We start from the raw sequence: 5,674 nt of genomic DNA, 5'->3' as shown, positions 1-5,674 counted from the left end.
GTGCAGACGTGCTGGTTCCTGCCAATTCTCCTTCCTTTCCCGTTCTGGGTGTGTGTTGCATTACTTTTTTCTTAAAGCACCAGCTGAGGAAAGAGTGAGGCAGGCTGTAACCGTGTGGGTGAAAAAACATCCCTGCCCTGCTCCTGTTTCCCTCCAGCCTCTCTGAATAGCTCATCTCGTTCCTCTCTGTCCCCTCTTCAAACAACCAACCACCTTTTTCCGCAGGGAGCATCTTTGCGATTAAAAAGCCGAGATTTTCACACGTGTTTGTGATCAGGCAGGACCACAATGGCCGGGTCAATCACCTTGCAGCGGGGAGCATGGCACGGGCAGCTCTCTCTCCTGCGCCCCAGCACTGCTCCCTTCCCCTCCCGACCCCGCTGGGCATCGGTTCCGGGGGCTGCCCAGTGTCCCTCCCTGCCCGGGGATGCGGGATGCAGGGTGCGGGATGCTGGATGCTCAATGCGGGATGCTGGATGCTGGATGTAGGGTGCGGGATGAAGGATGCTCAATGTGGGATGTAGGATGCTGGATGCGGGATGCTCAATGCGGGATGTAGGATGATGCAGGATGAGGGATGCAGGATGCTCAGCCGCCCTCCCGCCGCTGTCGCCGCGGTGGCCACGTTCCGGTGGCCGCTCCAAGGAGGCGTGTGGCCCGCTGTGACCAGGAGCAGCCCATCCCACGCCTTTTCCTGCTGCACATCTGCCGCTCCTCATTCCCTCCGCGCTTCCCGACCCGCCACGGGGCTCAGCGCTCTGCCGCGCTCCTGAAATTGCTGTGAAATGAGGGCAACGCTAATTAGCGCAATTAGTCCTTTGCTCTTTCCCTGATGGAAAAGGAAGGCAGGGGTGCCCCGGCGCAGCTCTGCCCGGGGCTGTGCGGGTGCGCCTCCCTGTGCCTGCCGGGCTGACCCGGGGTTAATTGACAGCAGGTCTCTTAACCCATTTTGCAAAGACAAATTTGCTGCCCGTGTCCCTCCCGGCTGCGGGATTATGGCTTCCTCGCCTGGTGTCCCGCCAGCTCCAGGGCACTCTGTGGGCTCTCTCGCCTGGAAACGGGATGAGGCAGCGGGAACATCCCCAAGCCAGAAATTAATCCAGCTCCACGCGAGCAGAAACTTATGCTGTGTAGCTGCAGAAATGAGCTTCCCCCCACCATTCCAGAGCTAATCCTGCCCAGAGCTGGTTTAGCACAGCCTCGCCTCCCCGGTATCTACAGGCACGGAAACTCAGCCATTTTGACATTTCTGGCTGCGAATCCTGCCCTTAGCAAACACACTTGATGCTGATACAAGGTCTCTTGGCTGCCTGTGCTCGTACCCATCTGTCGCGGTGGCACCGTGCCCGCCAGCAAGATGCTCTGCTATATTTGCTGCAGCATAGGTGCCAAGCAGACCAGATGTTTTCAGCAGGAAAGTGAAACGGGGAGGCAGGGCCCTTTTTTAAAGCTCCTGGCTCTCTTGGCAGCTCTGTGGGGTGCAAGTGTGTGATGGCCCCTTGCCTGTCCCTGCCAGCCCCGGGTTTTTGGGGGTGGCAGGGACAGGCAAGGGTCATGCACCCCGGGTTTTTGGGGGTGTGGGCCGAGCCAGCCCCACGGCAGGGACAGTCACAATGTCCCTCCGAGGTGCCTGGAGGCAGGAGGTCGCGTTTCTGGTCCTTGGGGACAGCCGGAGGGACACTGAGGGCAGCGGTGCCAGCACAGGTGCCCCTGGCGTGGGGCTGTGCCAGCGCCGAGCAGAGCTCGCAGCTCGCAGCTGGGATTTGCATTTCGGCACCTCTCCGCAGCCTGTGAGTCAGCACTTGCTCAGCCCTCAGACGAGTCCCAGGAGAGACGGTAAATAAGATGTTATTTTCCTCTCCGGCTGAGCAGTAATTTTCTGCCAGCCCACACGAGCGGGGAATTGCAGCTCCTAATCGCAGCCCCTTATCCCCTTGGCAGCGCTGCTCAGCCCCGGGAGAGCTCGGCAGCAGGGCAGGAGCAGGGAGGGGGGACAAACACCCAGCAGGGAGAGGAGGATGCTCTGAGGATGCTCTGCCTGCATCTGGAGTCTCCTCCGGCAGATGGGCTGCACCCAGCTGTGCCTTTTGGGGCAAAACGCAGCGCAGGCTTGTGCCCCACAGCCTGGAGCTGGCCTTCCCAAAGCTGGGGGAGAAGTGTCTGGCTCCTGGCTGCTCTGAGGAACTCCAAGATTTTCAAGCAAATTTGGAAAAAAAAAAAAAAAAAAAAGCATCAGTAGCAGTTGTGAGTGTTTCAGGAAACAACTCGTTGGTGTCTGCTCTCACCAGTGAGAGAAAAATCAACCCGATAGGATTACAGCCTGCTTAAATCCGGGAATAAAGGATGTTTGAAGTTCGTCTCTATTAACAAAACCCCTGGAGTTTTTTTCTTGATATTGTTGTCAGGGAAATGTTGAGGTTGGAGATATCCGCCCCGTGCGTATTCTGGCTCGCATGTCAGATGGGAGAGCTGGAAGAAATGTGTGTGGGAGCCTTTTCCTAGGGCTGAGACCACTGGATGAGGCAAATTCCAGGTAAGCTGAAGAGTGGCCACCCATAGTGATGCCCCTTGGCCGAAGAAGAAATGTGATTCTTCAGGGTTACCTACTGACAAAATAGAAGAATTGCATTTAAAACACAAAGCGAGGAAAATGTTCAATTAATTCTTGTGAAAATCTGTTGGTTCTATGTTTATTGTTCTGATTGACTTAAAAACTGAGCTGCATCTGTGTTATTCTAATTAAGCAGCTCAGAGCTTCTGCAGTGTCGTCGTGAGCATCTTGTCATGCAGTCGAACTCTGGAAAACAGTTTGAAGGCTCCTGAGACCAAAACCTGTATTTTTATTGCTTTTGGCTGCTGATGTTTGTGGAAGTTGGAGCAATGACCTGATAATTTGCCAATCACCATGAAACATGCGCTGTTAAACTTCTCTCCCCGGTGTCCCACGTGAAATCTCAGCTGCTTTAGATGCTTTGTGAAATACAACTGAGCTTTTTAATTTATGGGGAGTTGTGATAGACCTGGGAAGCTGATGCTGCTGGCTTTCAGACAGATGAAACTGGGTTTTTTTCAGTGCAGAAAGATTGAACTTCTTGCACTTTGTATTAGCTAGTGCCTATGAGAACCAAGCCAATTTGCTGAGCCAACTCCAGGGCTTGCAGCATTTGTTTGTTTTAAAGTAGTGCTGGCCAGAAAACAAAGATCCTGTAATACTACTGTAGCGAGGCCTTGGGTTTCCTTACCTTTAATTACGAAACCTTGGAAAACTTTTTCTACTGGAATTAAAAACTGTTGAGAGACAGAAATTCATCTTCTGTGGACAACAAACGCCCACGGAAGAGCCACCGCCTGCTACTGCTGCTGGAGGTCCTCATCAGCAATTCTGCTCTTCAAAGCTGACGTGGTTCCCTCAAAATAAGCTGGTTTCAGTAGATCAGTGCACTTTTTTTTCCCACTCCCTTTCAAATCCAGCACCCAGGAGGACTCGGAGATTTCTGACCTGCCTGAAGCAGAGAAGGACAAGTCCCTGTGAAGCTGTTCCTGGTGCAGGGAGGCTGGAGCAAGGTTAAAGGCAAGAAAAAGACTCCTCCTGGCAAAATTAAGCCTCAAGGTGTATTTAATGAGATTAAAGTTCCCTGGTTGCCCTCTCTTTCTCTCTTCCTGTCCTATTTAATTTCCAGCTGAGCTCCCTTCCCAAGCCATGACCTCACTGGAGCCACTGCTGGGTGGGAGAGGTGGCTGTGCCCCTGTGGCACCCACAGGTGACAGGGTGGAACCCCAGGGTATCTGAAGGTCACCTGCTGTGCTGGATCCTCCTTCTCCCAGCAGGATCTGGTGCCCCAGGGACACAGAACAGCCAGGAGTGGAGCAGGGCTTCAGGCATGGCCACAGCCCCAGGATGAGGCACGGAGCACTCCAGCATTCAGGACCTGCCCTCTTGCCCGTGGCTGTTTTGTCACGAGTCAGTAATTTGGAGCAGAGGCATAATTTTTTACTATTTCTTCTCCCCAGCCCTTGTCTCAGTCCCTGCCCTCCTCACAGCTCTGCCCAGATGCTGTGATGAAGCTGCTGACCCGTTTCTGGGACCTTTCCCCTGATTTCCAGCATGGCTGGGGAAGGATCTATGTCAGCAGAGATGCTGCTCATGCTTCTCCCACGTGGTGCAGATGCCCAAGGGAGGTGGGCATGGAGGATTCACCCTGCAGGGCCAGCCCAGGGCTGGGCCATCAGCCGCCAGCCCAGGTCCTGTGCTGCAGCCTTGGAGCAGAGGAGAAATGAGAATCTGGAGAGGATTTACTTTACCTGGCACATGAAAGGAGGAGGCAGTGAAGGAGATATCAGTTGGACCCCCATCCCCTCTGCCAAGGGGCACACAGGGTGCTCCTGGGCTCTTCCCACCTCCCTCCTGCCAAGGGCTGCCTTTGGATGAGACTTTCAAATCTGCTCTTCCCCACCCCATCATTCCCTGAACCCTTTTGGAAAGCTGGGACCTGTGCAGCCCCCAGGGCTGTGCCTGGCTCAGGACTGAGCCCCTGGCGTGGTGAATCCTTGGCAGAGGCTGGAGGAACCCAAACACAGCAGCAGCAGCCTGCCAGGTGCCCTGCCCAGCCCTGCCAGGGCTGTGGGATCCCTGCTGGCACTGGCATGTGCCACCACTCACTCCAGACCTGAGGGCACCTGGGAGGGGCAGAAGCTGTCCTGGGGAGCTGCAGATGCTCTCCTGGGGCATCCCCCTTCCCAGGGATGCCGTCCCTGTGTCCCATTAGCCCCTGGCACTGCTGAAGGAGAACCCATCACTGAAGGGTATTTTTAACATCACCTTGGTAAAATGTAAAGGCTCCAAGTCTGTTGGCAGACAGAGAGCTATTCTTCTCGTTCTGATGAAGAAACTATTTCCTTGTACATCTGGTTCATATTTTTCTTTAGGTTTCTGCCAGAAACAATTCTGAAAACAAAACGCAGAGCCGAGTGGAGTGAATGTATACATTCCTGAAGGATTCCTTCACCACTCCTCTCCGACCCAAACCTACCAGTCCTCTTCACAAACCTTCTCTTTTTTTTTCTTCCTTTTCATTTTTCATTTCTTTTTAATTAGTTTTCTTTTCAAAATGTGGAAACATATGGCCTGATCAGCTCTGGAACACTGCTGCCTGCATCATATATAACGATCCACATTTAGAAAATAATTACAGTGAATAGGACGAGAAAATACTCCATCACAGAAATTTTTTAATTTTTTTTTTCTTTTTCTAATTGTTTAAGCCTATTATCTCTCCAGTCAGATTTGTCTGGAAAGCCTTATTAATGACTGCGTGACACGAGCCTCACGCCGGGGCCTTGTGGCTCAGAGATGTGTTTTTCTTCAAAACCCAGGTTTCGGGCTAGAAAAGGGGAAGCAGCACCAGTGGAGTTTGAGGCCACGCTGGGCTGCACACATCCTGCTTTGCTCCACTGCCACAAACAAAGGTGGGCAGCTAGCCAGGGGGGCTTTGCTGCTGCAAACCTGGGTGGGTACGGCTGTGAAAAAAGATTTTAAAAAGGGGGGAAAAACTCCAAAAGGAGACTGATATCCCCGATGCAGCCTACCTAATTGAGAGGGAGGGCTGGGGAGGTCACGGGTGGGCGCACCCGGGGGCTGGCTGTGCCACCTGTGAGATGGATGGCACCCACAGTG

This window comes from Passer domesticus, chromosome 9 (assembly GCF_036417665.1).
Source record: "Passer domesticus isolate bPasDom1 chromosome 9, bPasDom1.hap1, whole genome shotgun sequence".
NCBI classification, from domain to species: Eukaryota; Metazoa; Chordata; class Aves; order Passeriformes; family Passeridae; genus Passer; species Passer domesticus.
The sequence above is the reverse complement of the archived record's forward strand: the minus strand, read 5'-3'. Positions refer to the sequence as shown.